At 38.8% G+C, this 19,478-nt stretch overlaps 1 long non-coding RNA gene across 1 annotated transcript; it reads right to left on the minus strand.

Moving 5' to 3' along the window:
* Positions 1-15,460: 15,460 nt before the first annotated feature.
* LOC140116529 (uncharacterized) lies at positions 15,461-18,950 on the minus strand. The gene is made up of 3 exons (XR_011852794.1): positions 18,924-18,950; positions 16,766-16,980; positions 15,461-15,556 (listed from the first exon to the last, which is right to left on the minus strand). It is a non-coding gene; the product is annotated as an uncharacterized lncRNA (long non-coding RNA).
* Between the last annotated feature and the right edge of the window lie 528 nt (positions 18,951-19,478).

The following is a 19,478-nucleotide window of genomic DNA, read 5'->3' on the forward strand; positions in this document are numbered from 1 at the left end:
GGTCTGCCGGAGTTTCGATGGCCACGCCCCCTGATTTCTGTCGCGTGCATGCCGATGCGCCGCAATCCGATCGCATGCGCCAAAAACCTGGGGCAATTCAGGGCAAATCGGAAATATTCGGGAAACCCGACAAAAGTGCGGCGTTCGGACCCTTAGTACATGAGCCCCACTATCTCTTTCAATTTCTTTATCCCCTCCCCTTAAAATTCTTTTCAGCGAGACACACACCAGCCTCTCTCTCCTCTCCATCATTTCTCCTTACCTGAGGAATTCTCTTCAGCGATTCACATGAGGGAGGAGGGGAATGAGGTAGCTGAGGAGAGAAGAGAAGAGAAAACATGCCTCTTGTGACTTGGTGAGTGTCCTGGCAGGGTGCCTATAACTTGTGATTTTACCTAGATTTGAGGTATGGGTTTTAATACAAAAAAGTTTGAGGCAAAGTATGACGACTTCTGTGTGAACCTGTCATTAGGTTAGATGGTAAAAACCTGATGACAGGTTCCCTTAGAACTGTGCAGTATCATTAGATTGGAAACATTGAACTTCAGCAAAAATCTTCCTCATCTAGATGTAAATCTATAGATAATTTAAGATCATTTGTAATATCTATGATAGAATCTTTGTACCTAGGGAATTCAAGCTGTTATGTGCAAATAAAAGGGGCAGCAATTTTCATGGAGAAAATTGTGTCGCCATGATAGAATTCATTAGTTAGTACAATATCAGACTCTTTGTTTAAAAAAATCCTGCCTTGGGGATAAACTAATTACAGCAGCATAAAATATCCAAATTCCAATTTTTTTGCACTTTGGACATAAAAAGCGTAAATGATCAACCCCCACCAAGGTTAGAATAAAGAGATTTAAACAGAGATGTTTTTTTTACTATAAAGTTTCAATTTAGAGAAATATGTTTGCTGAATTATCTTATTATCTCAAAATCTTTTGAGTATTTCTCAAAAGACAAATCTACCGTTTTCCAAATTGTTGATAACCAGACAGTGTTTCACTGTTGACTTTTTGCCTATTACTTTTGAATAGGACATTAAATATCTTCCATTCTCAGTTATGTAATGGCTAAAATATATTATTAGCAGTACAAAGGAAAAGTGATGGGTGGATTCGTTGATGTACAAGTTCCTTGAGTTTGGCTGAACTTCAAGAACCTCAAATGGTGATAATAAACGAGCAGTTGCCCTGACAAAAATGGGCTAGGAAAAATACTTAAGATAATAACATGTTTTTTAAGTTGAATTTGTATGTATGTCAGAACTGTATAATATATCATTGTAACCCCAGCCAAATATTTTTGGTCTCTTTGACAATTGTATTTTAAAAATTTTGGATTCTCACAAAAACCAGGACTAACAATAAAGCTTCATTATAGACACCTGTGATAACTGTTACAGCTGTTTATTGTAACCTTAGGACTAAAGTACAGTAAATTAGCAACATCTAGAGGTCCATTTGTAACTAGGGGTCGTATGTAAGTTGGGTGTTCTTAAGTAGGGGACCGCTTGTAAAGGTATCAGTGTATAGTTAATGTCACTGTACTATAAGATGCAATGGGCATTCGGACGCAGTTATGTTCACTATGCTATAAGATGCTATGTATGACTATCCAGATGCAGCTATTCTCACTGCAGGATGCCATTAGGGAAATTGCCCTGCCAAAATTAAGAAATTACTTAAAATAATAACATAAAACATTTAAATAAATAAATAATAAACCCTTGAAACCCATGTCAGAGGTCCAGGAAGAGAACTGGTTGGAGGTAGATGTGGTAGTGGAAGAGGTGTAATTGAACACCCTTAGTTTAGTACCATGAGAAGTGTTGCAGTTACTGCATTATTACATCACCTATAAAAATGCAGTAACAGCGTAATAGACAATTCGATATATTAGAAATACAGTGACTCACTCTAACACATGGTCTTAATAAAGAAATTCAGGGGCAGGGAAGGGAAGGAGGCGTGGGTTACCGAATGAGGCGGCCTTGAGGGTGGCTGCCTGCTTAACTGCAGCTCCCCACACCCCACCCCCATGACTGGTAGCTGTACAAGAAAAAAACATTATTTTTCCTAAATGAAGGCAACACTGGCAGTTTATAAAAACTTGGCTGTAAAACAGTTAACCGCCTGTATAAGGTATGTTTGGTGGTTTAGAAGCAATGGCGCTGGTGACAGGTTCCCTTTAAGTAACCCTGTGTATAAGAGCTGTGACTGCTATGGTAATTTCCAGGAACTCAATACAGATTATCTGACCTCTAGGGCCAGAAGCAGCAGAGAGGTGCAGGGAGCTAGCCCTCCACTGTTTTGATATTGAGGACCTTTCCAATGCCTTTGCCTCACTGGGAATTAAAATGAGTGTTTCTTCCTCATTCTTCCTCTGTACCGTCACTTATCATATCTCCCTATTATCACATTTTCACATCTCATTAAGTAAAAATTATATTATATAATTCATAAATGATTTATTATGTTATGCCTGGAAAATGTATAACTTCAGTTATGACAGGATTTAGGTGGTAATATCATATAGAGCATGCTATAACATATACAAGAAATTCTGACAATACTGACAGGTTTTTAATAACATCATATTTCACACATTTTGTCGCCTGTGGAGACAAAGGTTGAGACATTATATGAATTATATACTGTGTATATATGGTTTCCAATGGAACTTTACTTGCAGTAAAGTATTTATCTTTTTCCAACCAATTTGTGTCATAATATCGGAGAGGAGTAGGCATTGGGGCAAATTTATCAATCTTTTTATGGCATAATTCTGTCAACATTTGCGACAAAAAATAGCTTGATACACATTTAACAAGGAGTTTTTTTGACACTCTTATGACTGGGATAATAAAAAGGGTGTCTCCTCAGTAAATGGGAGGTGCAAATAACCGTAGTCCTGGCACATAGTTGTTGTGTAAACTAAGATACCTTATTTACTTAAGTATGAAAAATGTGCAAAAAAACCCTAAACTCGGCTTATACACAAGTCTTTTAAAAAAAATCAAACTTAATACTCACTTTTTTAACACCCTCTTCTTCTTCATTACTGTCAGAGGCCGGTCCCTTGTGCGCTAGCCTCCGCCCACTTTTTGACGTCAGCCGCCGGCTGGAAAAAGGATAAAAAGAAGGATGGAGCTTGTACTCACCTGACATTGCTGTTTCCACAGGGCCAGGTGCCTGCCAAACTTCACTTCCCGCTCTTGTCCCACACCATAGATAGCTAGGATTTCTCACTCAGTCAATCATGGTCTCCTTTGATGATACACTTTGGCCGCTGGGTGACTGAGTGGGTAGTAGTAGTGTACTAGTAAATCACTGGAAAATCCATTTAAGGATGGTATAATATGTAACCACTAAAATTTATCTTGCAGGACAATGCAAGCTTTAGAATGCATTTATAAGCTAATCCAACTGAATGACTAGCCAGTAGCTTTTCTCTTGTGGATATTGCACAAATGGATATAATTTTTTGTGCTCATCTAGCTATTGGTACTTTGGGCCCTTTAGTATATCTGAGCCTTAGTCCACTATGGGAGATTTTAGTACTCTCAGTCAGCTAGAACAATGGCATGTACGTCTTTAAATAGTTTTTGACATCTTATATTGGTCACATCACTAAATTATTTAGAAACAACTGTTGTGGTCTGAAGCATTCAGAAGAAATCATTGGGACACATTTAACAATCTGTTTATGTGAGAAATCATGAGACTGGCATGGCCTCATTAAAAGGAGCTGTGAATGCACCAAAAACATGCAAAAATGTAGCTTATATTTATAGCGGGAACATGTATCAAGACTGATCATCATCATGATAAATTAGGTTCACAAATTCACCAGCTTTTGGTACAAGTGAATCCAGTAGGAGACTGGAGTCCATTGTAGGGAGCTTTCACACCAGAAAACCAGAAACCAGAAAAGTTCAAAAATAGTTCTGCCTTTTTCCTTCTTTTGCCGCCACCCCTTTTCAGTGGTGAAAGCGAGTGATAAAACTACATTTGCCAAACATTTTGTGCAAATGGACGAAAAAAAGATGAAAACTACTTTTTCACCTAAAAGGTTTAAACATTTGACCCAAGTACCTTTGCCATGATGTTGGCCAGACTTACAGCACATAACGAGTTCAGCCTGTGGAAACGGACCTGTATGTTGGTTGTATCATACAGAAATATGCCGCAAGGACTCCATGTCCTTGTTCAGTCCATGGGTTCAATTTTCAATTGAACGTGTTTGTTCCCACAGAGGACTGGTCATGATGGAGAACAGGATAATATAGATTTAGGGAATGAATGGGGTTATGTATTACTGGAAGAAATGTGGGCTAATAGTTTAAATAGTTTTTTTTACATAATTTTTGACCAATGTGTCAACCAGTCGACAACCACCCAAAAATCTCAAGTGACTTTTACAAATAACTACCGTACTATTTTTATTGTTTTTTTAATAATAAAATAAATAAATAAATAAATTTGGTTTCAAACTGTATTAAATATTCATTTTGACCATTAGAGAATTTACTTCAATGTAAAATATAATGTGTAAAATATGATGTGCCAAGAACATGCTGACAAGATTGAAATGTATTCATAATGGCAACGCAATAAACACATTTCTCAGATTCCCCAGTTACCAGCTGTCCTAAAAACCTTGTGCTCAAGGCAGCTGGCAGAAATCAGTTGGAATACAGAAAAATATCGTGCAAGGTAAAGGAAATGTTCCAGCATTCTAAGATCCAATGTAAGATGGTTTGATTTTGCAGTTCTTCTCACAACCTCATAACATTAGAAGAGACAAAATCTGAACGCTGGGAGAAACACAACATAAATTAAACATAAATTCAGGTGACTACAAGCCTAAGGTCTGACAGATGAGGAGGTGAACTCTTGAAATAACTTGACTGTTCAAACAAATTTTGTGGCCTATATTCTTTTGTAGGAGATGCCCTTGACTGTACATGAATGTTAAAATTTACAGCGAGGAAATGTGTAAGACAACTATGAGACTGCTCTGGTAGGATTCATAACTGGAGTAATATGACATTGGATTTTGCTCAGTTCATTTGTTACTTATTTTAATGAATTATAAATGATAATCTCGAGAACATTTACCGTATATACTCGAGTATAAGCCGACCCGAGTATTAGCCGAGGTACCTAGTTTTACCACCAAAAACTGGAAAAACCTATTGACTCGAGTATAAGCCGAGGGTGGGAAATGCATTGGTCACAGCCTCCCAGTATATAGCTGCCAGCCCTCTTCAGTATATAGCCTGCCAGCCCCTTTATCTATATAGCCTGACAGCCCCTTCATCTATATTGCCTGCCAGCCCCTTTATCTATAATGCCTGCTAGCCCCTTTATCTATATAGCCTGCCAGCCCCTTTATCTATATTGCCTGCCAGCCCCTTTATCTATAATGCCTGCCAGCCCCCTGTTGCCAGTAAAAAAAATAATAAACTTACTACTCACCATTCCGACGGCCCGGACAGCTCCTCTTCATCTTCATTTTCATGCCACTGGTCCGCTGCAGCTCCGTGGCCGTGCCGCTTCTGTCTTCATGCCGGCTCGAGGCCACGACAGCTCCGTGCGCAGGGGCCATGCGCACGGAGCCGGCATGAAGACAGAAGAGGCACGGCCACGGAGCTGCCGCGGATCTGCGTCATGAAGATGAAGAGGAGCTGCCCGGGCCGTCGGAATGGTGAGTAGTAAGTTTATTATTTTGTATACCCGAGTTTAAGCCGAGTGTTGACTTTTTAGCACAAAAGTTGTGTTAAAAAAACACGGCTTATACTCGACTATATACTCGAGTATATGTCTAGAAAGAGAGACTCGAGAGCTAGTTAGAAGGGGGGTGCAAATCACTAAGCGGTTGCTGGCCATGTACATGATGGAGCCCACCCTCTGGAGAACAGATCCTGCAGAATAAGGGTGGCCTTGCCCACCCCGTTGGCATGCACTGACATGTCCATATATACTGTAGGGAAAGGGGGTGAAGATTCTTTTCTTTTTTTCTTTTCTTTTTAACATTTTCTTACAATTATTTTAGGGTGTTTGAACCCTTTAACAGTATATTGATTGTATATTCATGTGTACACGCATGGAGGACTTAATGACCAATTTTGTAGGTTATTCATAAAACCTTAAAGCCAATGATATTCAATTTCCCAATCAAGCTGGGTTTTTGGTTGGTGCCCAATTTGCAGTCACCCAGAAGCCACTTAATGGGACCCAACCCTCAGAACCCTTGTCAGATCCTAATCTGGCAAGAAAACAAACACAAAAATAGAAAAAAATATATCTTCACTAACCCCTTGAGGATACAAACATTTTTCGTATCCAATTTTCGGTATCTGAACACTTTAACTTACCAAAGTGATTTTGTCAAAGATTTTTGTTACATGTTGTACTTCATGTTAATTGTATTTTGGTTGATATGTCATTAAAAAAAAAACAAAATTCTTTAAAAATGTTCAAATTGCTAAATTAACTGCTTTTCAGACCAATATTTTTACCCCCCCCCCAAATTATTTAGTAACATTCCCCGTATGCCAGCTTTTTGTTTTCATCATTTTTAAAACATTTTTTATTTTAATATGATATTAGACAGCTTACAAACAATCAGTGATTTTCTGTATTTCTAAGGAAATTTTGAAATAGAAGATTTTGGGGATCATTTTTGGTTTTAAAAAGTTTTCAAAAGTGCACCCTTCAAACTATTAGAAACAACTTTTAGGAAGATTGTTAACCTTTTATTGGTAATTAAAACAAAATAGAGGTGAAACTTAGACTGTTCTAATTCTGTCAGTAGTGCGTTCATTTAGCCCTAAAATTTATAGATTCACAAAAAAAAAGTAATCTTAAATTTTACTATGTAATTTCTCCCAAGTAAGGAGATAACCCTCTTGGTGTATGCGTGCACAAGGGGGAAGGAGTGGCACGCAGCAGCCAGTTTTGCCCTATAGCGTTTTTAGCTGTACAGTGTTTTTTTGAATTTCTTCAATGGTGCACTTTTGTGAGCTATAAAATATATGCCCAAGTGAGGTCTTATTTTTTGTGGTATGAAAAACAATGTTATTTTGGTGATGGCTTTGCCTTATTGATAGAGCTGAAGCTGTCTGAGGGCTAGTTTCTGCAGGACATCACCTATCTAAAGAAAAAAGCCATTCCGACCAAAAAATACAAAAAACATATATATCTTTATTAGCTAATCAAATGATACACAATTTAAAAACAGATAACAAGCTAGTCACATAAAAGGAAAACAAGGACACTACACAAAATCAGAAGAATATTGCAGGGTGATATATGGGGGTGGGTGCTACTCTCCTGAGAGAAGTGTGCCCAGAGAGTTTTGCTATGAGTCCAAAAAGGAAATGTCCCTATGGTAGTCTGGGATCAATATCAAATATTTAAAGTGCATGGTGCCTATAATTCCCAGATATAACGTAGAACTAATTCACATATTAATTTACATTAAATGGGCATACCTTGCTGTAAAAGCACATAAATTCATTACAGCCTATCACAATAGCAGCAAAATAAACATATTGCACATACCTATTGTTGCTGGTTCACCTGCCGTCTGAAACAAATGCCCCTGCAGGACAAGTTGTACTTTACACCAGAACCATTTTGTAACAGATGTGTTCTTTTGATCACTTTTTATTGCATTTCATGTGGGGTATGATGGATAAAAATCATAATTTTTTATGTTTTTATACATTTTTTTTACTGGACTGGCATCCATGAGATGATGACATTTTGCAGAGGTATATTTAGTTATCAAATTTTTCTTAATCATTAGCTAATTGCTTCATTAGTTTTTCTTGTGGATAAATGATGTACTGTATTTATAGTCTTACATAGACATATGGCTAGTAAGATTGCCAGCATTATATCTTTTTACATAGCACTCATAATTCTATTTGACAAGTGTTGCTTATGATTCATTGGTAATGTGAATTCATTTATAGCAGATACATATGGAAAAAGTCATATGTCCCAGAGAATATGTGAAAAAGATAGTCAAATCATCTTATGAGAACGCAATTGGTGTCGAGACAAAATCATTATAGATTTATTTCAATCTTTTTAAACAGGATCCCACCAAATGGTAGAAAACGATGTGGTTTGTATAAATGTATGAGATAAAGAAAGAAGCTGCTTCCGCTCTGCCATGTACCTTTGCCTCCCTTCTGCCCTCGGTTAAAGAAGAACTTTTTCTTCTTCGGACCCGTGTATCATCGGGTCAGTTGGGCATGGAAATGTTTGCAATGCGGAGATGGGATTCATCCATGACTCCTCCTTCTTTCTCAAAAATGTGCTATGTGTGGAGGGACCCGAAACCCCATACTATGGACGGGTATAGCGACAAAAAAGCAACAATGTTTACTCCTGAATGCTATATTTAGTCTTCTGACATACAGTGAAAACTCCTGTAAGGCACCATGGCTACACCACCTATAATTCTGTGTATTATTTGTGGATCACCTGCAGGAATATCTGTATCTCTGATTTGCAGTATCCTCAAAACTGTTGGATGTAGACCTAGCTGCCGTGACTGCCTACTTCTCCCTCAGTGAAATTTAGCAGAGATTTCGGGGAGAAATGTATTTTTATCTGGGAGAGTTAGAGGAGAAATGCATTCTTCAATTGACTTGCACTGTTGATTTATGTTTACTAAAACGTTGGATAACTTTTTAAAGGATTTATTTAAATACTTCTGAATGCTCATCATTCAAATCATCATATCCAGTAGCGTAACAACAGCCTTAGCAGCCATAGCGGGGGCCCGCATTGCTTAGGGGCCCGGGATGGATGGCAGAGTCCCTTGTGACAGGGGCGCAGAGGCAGAGCAACCAGGCCTGCCTATACACCGCCTCTGCCGCCCATCCGCTTCCCGCATCCAGCTGGATGCTGCCAACAACACAGCCACCTCCCCGCCACCACAGCCACCCGCCCACGACCCCCTCCCCGTCTGCGGCCCCAGCCCCCTGTGTTGTATGTTGTATATATTATATGCATGTGTGTGTATATACTGTATTCATGTGTGTGCATTTGCTGTATGTGTGTATATATACTGTATGTATGTGTATATATGCTGAATATACTGTATATATGTATGTGTGTCTGTATATAATGCATGTGTGTGTATATGTTGAATATTCTGTATGATGTGTATATATACTGTATGTTGTGTATATGCTGTATGCATGTATGTGCATATGCTGTATATTGTGCAGAATGTTATGTGTATGTATTTAAGTGTATAAATGTGTGTGTGTATATATATGAGTGTGTAAAAGTGTGTGATTGTATAAACGGGTGTGTACAAATATGTATATATATTTTTTATAGTTATGCCCCTGGTCAAATAAAAAATGCAGCAAGTTGGCTTTGTTTTTACCATTACAGCCTTGCAGCGTTGGGGTCCTGCGTTTAAGTCCCAGGGTCAACATCTGCAAAGAGTTTGTATGTTCTCTCTGTGCTTACGTGGGTTTCCTCTGGGGCCTCTGGTTTCCTCCCACACTCCAAAACATACTGGTAGGTTGATTAGATTTTGAGCCCCATTGAGGACAGGGACTGATTTGGCAAGCTCTGTGCAGCGTTGCGTAATCTGTGTGCGCTATATAAATAAAGATTTATTATTATTAGTGATATAAACGTAGGGGAAGCTAGAACTGGCACATAATTTTATTGGATAACAGGATGTAGCAGACTGCAGAGTAACCCAGTTCTTCACTATTTTTAGATTATAGTAATGTCTTCTTACATGACACAGAGACCATTGGGCCCTATCATCCACCAGGGACTGTGTGTGATAGCTTCCCCTATAGCTACATTTGTGCTGTTTCAATGAGAATAGTGTTTATACAGGCAGTCCCCGGGTTACGTACAAGATAGGGTCCAGAGGTTTGTTCTTAAGTTGAATTTGTATGTAAGTCGAAACTGTATAATTTTTAATTGTAGATCCAGACGAAAAAAAATTTTGGCCCAGTGACAATTGGAGTTTCAACATTTTTTGCTGTAATGGGACCAAGGATTATCAATAAAGCTTCATTACAGACATCTTACAGCTGATCATTGCAATCTGGGACTATAGTAAAGCATTCAGAGACTTCACCAGAGGTCAGAGGGGTCTGTCTGTAACTATGGGTTGTCTGTAAGTCGGGTGTCCTTAAGTAGGGGACCGCCTGTACATACTTGTCATATTTGCAAAGCTGTTTTTCACAAGGAATAAAAATACTTAAAATACTGTATATCCACATAGGTATTATCTGTGATGCCATTTCTTCTCCCAAAGGAGTGAATGATGTGAAAATTGTTAGCAATTTTGAGCTGTTAAATAAAGGAAAAAAATCATAAAACATAATAATATGAGTAGCTAGTAAAATGTAGATACAAAACAGAACTGCACTGATTTTTTAAATAGTTTTTCTAGTTATTAACTCGAGAATTTCCTCTTGAATATGTAGAAATGTGTTTATAGGAGCCACAGAAAGGGAGATACGGACTGTTAAAGTTATAGTCAAAATAGTTTTTTTCTGTATACAGCTCCCCATTTCCGACTGCAACTTTAGAACTGTATATCTGTGTTTCTGCGGCACCTAGAAAGACAAACCTAGAAACAAAATAATGCATATTAACTCTTAATGACTGCTGTGCTGGGTTTTTAGATTTGCCATTAAGGGTACTTGTTCTTATGCAAATCATTTCTACGGGCACAGCAGAAGAAGTTTGCAGGACATTTCATACTGCTTGTGCTGGGCTTTGTCATCACAGCCAAGCCTGGCACTAACAACCAAAATAAGAAAGGCTTTGATTCCAGGTGTTTAACCCTTTAGACAATACAGTCAAATATGGACTGTGGTGTCAAAGCATCAGCACCCATCTGCACCAGTAATCTTGGGGTGCCGATGTTGTCACAGGCACTGTTGCCACTGAAAGACCACCTGGGCTGGCGGTAGTAGCTTTCTATTAGGCCATGCCAGTGGTATGGACTAATAGAAAGCCTGTCACTGCAGTACATAAGTTGTGCAGTGCATTATACAAGAGATCAAGTGATCTTCTGTCAGTGCCCCCTTGTCAGGCAAAATAATAAAACAAAAGTGAAAAAAAAAAGATTATGTTAAAACAAAATCACACATAAATTGTACTTCCACACCCATACCAACCCAGATCAAAAATACATAATAGTATTTATCCCCCATGACAAGAAAAGTTTAAAAATAATGAAGAAAAAACAAATCCCAAACTGACATTTTTAATCATCCACCACAACAAAAAACTTTAATTGGAAAAAATGCATTAATAATACTATCCTATCAAATCTCACAGTTAAAAAATAAGTAACAATTGTTATGATATGTAAAGCTGTTTTAGTCATTTCATCATTTTAAGAAGAGCAAAAATTGACTTGGACATTCAGGTATCAATGACCCTTGATGACACAGTGGGGGGAATTAATTAATGTGAAGTGCAGAGCGCAACTACACTAGTCTTGTACTGCAACAGATTCATGTGTAGCGTCCTTTTTTTATATGCCTTTTTATGGTGCATGGACTATTTCTAGGATTGCCACCCCCCTTTCCCTTCTGCAGAGACCATGCCCCTTTGTTGGAGAAATGTAAAAAATGGTTTACAAGCGATAAATGTGTTGGAAAAGCTTCAAAGAGCTTTATTAAAAAAGGTCTGAAATAGAGTAACAATGATGTGACAGTAGAATGAAAGCAATACAGTGCCTTTTAAGGCAATGAGAACCAATAGCCATGCAAGAGCATTACAAATACAGTAGGGCAAATACGATACTGCACACGACATTCATTTATGTAGTCATATTTATAACTTAATTTAAAATCATTAGGTTAAGGAAGGAAGAGAGAAGGACTCTGGCTCTTTAAATTTTACATTTATCCTGCAGTGCGGATATCGCGGGGGCCGCTGCTGGATCCGGGAAAGGTGAGTTTACCCCCGAGCCTGCCTGCCAGCTGAGTAAGGCACACGGGTGCGTCTGCGACCCGGGATATGGGTCGCAGGGGCACCCGTGGCCATGACAAAGTGTTTCTATTATACTTAGTGTCTAATGTTTTTTTCAGAGGGAGTTCCTATGGCCAATCATAGCCATGGCTAGTAACTAGGGATGGTAATTTTCCAGATTGGCTGTTCGACTGCCAAACTTACAAAATGTCTATGCGGGCGACCGAACCTGAACAGGGTTTGCTCATCTTTAGTTATAATGAATCTTTTTTTTCTCAAAAAACGATTTATTGATCTGCTCAGCTTATCATGCTCTATGACATGCTAGGTCCAGGAGGGCTGTGTCTAGTTACCATGTGTAGTGTGGTTACCATGGGGTCAGTATTACGACATGAGACTTTCAGCAGCACATAAAAGGCTAAGATAATAATATACAATGATGTCACAGTACAGAGATAATGCACACAGTGATGTTATAATACACAGGGTAATGCACACTGTGATGTCATAATACAGGGGATAATGCATAATGTAATGTCACAGTACAGGGAAAATAAAGACAAAGATGGACACTTTTAAAGTGAGGGGAGCATTGCTACTATGTTGGGACAAATGGGGTTACTTATGCTGTAGCCCTGTCTATCGGGCAGTGCCACGCTTAGTTCTGCATTAGCCTTACTTACTTTAAAAGCTTCATTTAGTGCTGTATTTTTTGAAATTATTCCCCAACTACCACACGCAGTACTATGGCCAATACTTTGCTGATTTTTCATACTTGTGTTGGATTTTTCTGCTGCCAGTTTGGCAACATATACATTTTTTTCAAGGGCCACTTTATTTTCCTTAGCTGACCCTGTGTAGGGCTGGAAATCTTGAAATCTTAACTCACAAGCAATTCATTAGCAGTGACATAAAGTAATTGACCAACATAATAGAATAAACTGGGCAATATGTATACAAGATGCCCACTGAGACAACCAACCACAAACAGGGCAGGGTACTTACCTCTAGTCCCTGTGAGCTCTGACTGAGTGACCCAAACCAGCACACACTATTATGATGTTTGTAATTCCCCAAGTCCAAGCGTCACTTTCTCAAACAAAATATATTTGCCAGTTAAAATCTAGCTTAAAAGGTTTTAATTTATTCATGTGATGAAAAACAGAGTCTGAAATGTGAAGACAGGAAAGTCTGAAAAATTTATGCCAACAGCCAAGAAGCGCATATCATAAGTAATATGCAGACAGCAGATAAATGTAATAGTCTGAGGCTATATGACCTTTTGATTTTCTTGTGTTATGCTTTGCTATGATACAGATGAACATATACTTTACATATTACTTTGGCTTTTCAACACAGACATTTGTATTTGTGACTTTAGAGGCATTGTTATATGGGATCATTCAAGGTCAACCGCAACAAATAAGATGTGAAAGTAGAACGATCAATGTGTATTGACTATTCTGTATACACTAGATCTGTAACAGGCAGCTTTTATTCACCAACAAGACACATATTAACAAGAACAGTACAATCACATTACGCTCCTTTCCTTTAACCCTATTCTGATCAACACAATAGTTGCTTTTTATACTGATTCCAATTGATGGATATACTTAACCAGATGCTTGATATATATTAAAATAACTTGTGAGTACTAGTGATTAATAAGTGCAATATAAGTAGTGATGGTACCATCTCCTTGTATTATACTAAATAATTTATTTAGTATCTTCTTAAATTTGACAATGTTGTTGCGAATAGTCCTAAAATTATACTTTTTGCTATCTACAGCCACCAGCAAACCCTATGTAAACTGAGTTTTAAACCACATGGATTTAACGTTTTTAACCCAAGCGTAGCTTAGCATAGATAGAAGTATGATGTAGGGAATTTTTTTTTATACTGTAGGTCTTTTTGAAATGGTACAGCACATTGTTTTGTATATAATGGACCAATAGTAAATGGTTCCAGTAATTCACCTGGTGCCCTTCTACATAGGAAAATGAACAGGAGTTTATGATCCAAATATTTTTATAGAGAACAATTACATTCTTACTTTCTGATGCATTAGTTCTTTATATTGCAATTGAAACAAAAACATATTTAAAAACTTCTACATTTGTCCAAGGAGATCAACCTAGGGTTTCTGTAATCCTTCTCGTAATACTTGGTAAGGCTGCAGGAGGATTTCTTTTATGCTTATTCTGTAATAAAAAAACAAAGATTCTAAGACCTTTGTCTGTAGTCTCTTTCCCATTAAAAAAAAAATGCTTTCATGAGAGATCTAAAAATTTGCAAGCGCTATATAAATTATATATGAATCTTGTGACCAGGTACTATGTTGGGAAGAGTTTAAGGTGTATACCTGAACAACAATAAATTCAATTTGAGTTTCACTTTTAATGTAGCGAACAAAGTATTAGATTTTTACATCTATAAATCATAAAGGAAGAAAAGGGTTAATTTACTAGAACATAGAGTTATGAAGTTTAAAATGTGTTTTAAATGTGTTTAAGTCATTTTAGACCGTGATTACAAAATATTCTGAAGGGACAGTTCAAAAGGATTAAAAAGAATTGTTCAAAGAAAGAGGATTACGAAACCCAAATAAAAATATTAGAAGAGAGTTTTCTGGAAAAGAATGGAATAGCAATAAAAACAGAAATGGATGAAAAACTAGAAATACCGTATCAAGGACTTCACTAGGGAATCTCACCAGATTCAGCAAATCATTGAGAAAAACTGGTGGGTATTAAGATGTGATCCAGTGATTGGGAACAAGTTGACTAAACAACCAAAAGTTGAGAAATATTGAAAAGGGCATACAGGCAGTCCCCGGGTTACATACAAGATAGGGTCTGAAGGTTTGTTCTTAAGTTGAATTTGTATGTAAGTCGGAACTGTATATTTTATCATTGTAATCCCAGCCAGAACTTTTTTGGTCTCTGTGACAATTGGATTTTAAAAATGTTGGGTTGTCATAAGAATCAGGCTTAACACTAAAGCTTTATTACAGACACATTTGATAACTGTTACAGCTGATCATTGTAGTCTAGGACTAAAGTACAATAAATTACCAACATCCAGAGGTCCATTTGTTGTGTTCAACATGTATATGTTCAATTGGTATTAGTGATAGATGTGTTCTTTTAACTATAATAGATATAAAGATTTAATAGGATATATGAAAAACATATACCGACATGCACTATTGCACTTTAACTTGTGAGTATAGACAAAGTTGCAGTTTAATAACAGACATATTTATGAAAAAACTTTTCTATCAATATGAATTAACTTTAAATGTGTAATATGTATTATTAAATTAATTGTTATTAAATGGAAAGATGAAACACATTCAAGCACTATTTTCTTTTTATGATCATCCTTTTGCATTAAATATACACCAAGTTTTATAGCACAAAAATGTCTATAAAAAAAACAAACTCTGTACTAACCTTTCTGACTCTCCCCTGCAGGTCCTCTTATGATGCTCCAGCTCCGTGTCTCTGCTGTCACACACAAAACCGTAGAAAAATCATCGCAAGAAAGAATAGGACCTGCAGGGGAAAAGTGAGTACTGAGTTTCTTTTTTATAGGCTGGGCATATCTTGGGCAGGAGGCTGGCTATATGCTGGGGACAGGGGCTGCTAGCTATATACTAGGGGGCATGGGCTGCTGGCTATATAGTTGGGGCAGGGGTTTGGTTATATACTGAGGGGCATTGGCTGGCAGGCTATATAATGGGGGCAGGGGCTGCTGGCTATATACTAGGGGGTATGGGTTGCTGGCTATATATTTGGTTCATGGGCAGACTGGCTATATACTGGACGGCATGGGCTAGCTAGCTATATACTGGGTGGCATGGGCTAGCTAGCTATATACTGGGTGGCATGAGCTGGCTGGCTATACACTGGGGGACATGGGAATGGCTGGCTATACACTGGGGGACATGGGACTGGCTGGCTACATACTCGGGGCCATTGGCTGGAAGGCTATGTACTGGGGGCAGGGACTGTTGGCTATATATCAGGGGACATGGGATGCTGGCTATATACTGGGGGCATGGGCAGGCTGGCTATACACTGGGGGTATGGGCTGGCTGGATATATACCAGGGGGCATGAGCTGGCTGGCTATATACTGGGGGCAGGGGCTGGCTATATACCAGGGGGCAGGTGCTGGCTATATACTATTGGGAATGGGCTGGCTGGCTATATACTGGGGGGGCATGTGCTGGCTATATACTTGGGGCAGGGTTTGGCTATATACATGAGCTGGCTATACATTGGGGGGCATGGGACCGTCTGGCTATATACTGGGGGGCATGGGACTTGCTGGATATGTACTCGGGGCCATTGGCTGGAAGGCTATATACTTGGGGCATCGGCTGCTGACTAAGTATCAGGGGGTATGGGCTGCTGGATATATACTAAGGGCATGGGCAGGCTGGCTATATACTGGGAGCAGGGACTGTCTGGCTATATACTGGGGGGCATGAGCTGGCTGGCTATATACTGGAGGCAGAGGTTGGCTATATACCAGGGGGCAGGAGATGGTTGGCTATATACTGGGGTCAGGGGCTGGCTATATACTAGGGGGCAGGGGCTGGCTATATATTAGGGGGCATGGGCTGGCTATATACTGGGGTTCAGAGGGCTGGCTATATACTGGGGGACAGGGGACTGGCTATATACTGGGGGACAGGGGACTGTCTAGCTATAAACTAGTTGGAGGCTGTGACCACTGCATTTCCCACCCTAGGCTTACACTGTAATCAATAGGTTTTCTCAGTTTTAAATTTTTTATTATTTTTTTGGTGAAGAAACACTTTTGCACTATTCTTTTTCTTTACTCTTGGACGGAGGAACAAAAGAATTCAGATTGTGGAGACTGCTGTCGGAGTGCGTTTCAGAATGGAATACTTTACTGTCGGAGCCAGAAGCATCCAATGATACGATCTTCCATGATCGATCCAGTGGTTCCTACGATGGACAAAAGTAACATTGTTGAAGTTATCTCTCCTCCGTTCATTGGTCTGTGATTCCTAAGATGCTGTGATTCTTTAGGTGCTGTTCTGGAGGAAGAATCTGTCCCTTTTATTACTTTATATTTTTGAGGGAATTGGAAAACATTTTTTTTTTTTTTTTTTAATGCATGTAGCTATATAAACTTTTTTGTTTTAGAAAATTATCTTTTTAGCTGCATATGGGTTTTAAATGATCTTTTTTTAGCAGGCAGAATACAGTTTATATTTGACAGTGTTCATAATACTATAAAGTTTTTTCCAGTCTGTGAAAATCGCTGGTAACATATTGGATTTATGTGCAAATCTAGGGGAACCCCAGATGCCACACAAAAACACCCTGTGATTTTGTTGGGGGATCCGAACAGAAAATATTTCTCTTTATAATTATTTTGGTCAAAGAAAGGTAAGGTAAGGGGCTTAAGCGGAGCTCTGATTGAAGTTATTGCAGAAAGGATCAGAGTCATTATATACAATGTTGGGTATAAGACCACCTTAGGGGTTACATAGGAGAAGGGAAACAAAATAATATGTCTGTCACTACTATCTATATTATCGTAGCACATCTCCTCAATTTACTCTCGCCTTCTTTATTGGCTTTAATACATACAAGACAATCTACAGGTACACATGGGAGTGGTGGTGGAAAAACCAGCACATCAGAATTTCACATTTTCCGTTGGAACAACATACAGGGACTAGGGGCAAGGGTATCTCATGCATCGTTCAAAGATTATATGTTAATAGGCTGTCAAGAAACATTAAATCTTTATGCACATGATTTTAAATATAACACATAGTGGAAAACGTTTGGAAATCATGACTTTAAAGTGCCAAAAGCCATAATATTAGATTATCTACCACAGTATATCCAGGTGTGTGCAAAGTGCAAGTGCATAACTGAACAATTTATCGCATCCCACCTTCATGCAGCCATATTCTACCACAGTTTATAAGCACATCGCTTACCCTTAGTGTCTTATTCACCCTGTGTGCACCACGGACAGCAGAACTCCCCATTGTGCGTTTCGGCGCTAGCCTTCATCTGGGGGAATGTGTCTGACTGACAAAATTGGGCTTATATGCAACCTATGGGCAATGAATGTGCGAGTGCTCACCTGAGTATAATTGAATGGTCCTGATGGAGATATCGGATCGCCACTCCCTACCCGAGGTCTGTCCCCACTCACATGACCCGTCACTAACATCACTCCGGGACAGTGAGCTGGGACGGACTGTCAGGCGGAGGGCAGACGTATCTCACCACACGCATGCGCACACCGAGAGGACATATTGCTGAGTAGAATGCAATTCACACTGATATATCATTGATAAGTGGAACATTGTTGCATATAATTCACGCTGTCGTAGTGTAAACGGGGGTAAATGCACTGAATTATGACACCATAACATAATCACAGTTTTTCTCCTGAAATATAATTAAGATTACAGGTATTCCACGGTAGCACCAAACTATCATGGTATTTGGCACAGTCCTATTGATCCCAATGGCTGAGAGTACTTTGGATATTACTCAATATCCATCACTAAGTCCTATATAATTGCACATTCCCAAAGCCTAAAATACTTTTATGGATAACAAGTGAACTATTAATACATTAAATCGTGTCACCCCCCCCCCCCAACATCCACACACCCCCCATATCCTCCCTCCCCCACAACCTATATTTGTGAAAGTGTGACGTGCTTAGTGTAAGTGTGGCAACCATATAGCTGCAACTTAAAGTGCAATGTGCTTGTAAAGTGTATCGATTATTCCAATGTGTTAACTACCAAGTATATATCATATGAATGTTAGTGTAAAAATATAATAATTGTGAGGACCATATACCGATCAGAACTAAATAGATATGGATTAATGTGGTCTAAAGTGGAACTCACTCAATGCGGCAGATTTATCAAGCTGTCTGAAAGTCAGAATATTTCTAGTTGCCCATGGCAACCATTCCATTCACAGCTCAGCTTTTATTTAACCAATGCTCATGAATATTTTAAAGGGCAGCTGTGATTGGTTGCCATGGGCAACTAGAAATATTCTGTTAGTGTCGCAAGTGCTAGTACAGAAATTAGCCCGAAAAGGGCAACTCTGAAGAATGACCAATATAATTACTCAGACAGCCCTAACATAGTGGACTTATAGGATCACATTTACTTACCCGGTCCTGTGCCTTCCCCAATCCGGAGTGTCTGGATGCCACGGTTCACTTACATTGTGCGCCCGATATCCTGCATGTGTCGCTTCCCCGCTCAGGTCCGCCGGAGTTCACCATCTTCTTCCCGGCGCATGTAAGTGCATGGCTTGCGACAAAATTTTAAAGTTAAATCGGAGTCTTGTTTGCTGTTACTGTGCCATAATTATTAAGATGATGGTCTATAAATTTTCCGATGTTCCCCCATTACTCGAAATAATCGGTCAACCACTGGATTTTTTTGATT

Source organism: Engystomops pustulosus, chromosome 2, assembly GCF_040894005.1.
Source record: "Engystomops pustulosus chromosome 2, aEngPut4.maternal, whole genome shotgun sequence".
Taxonomy (NCBI): domain Eukaryota; kingdom Metazoa; phylum Chordata; class Amphibia; order Anura; family Leptodactylidae; genus Engystomops; species Engystomops pustulosus.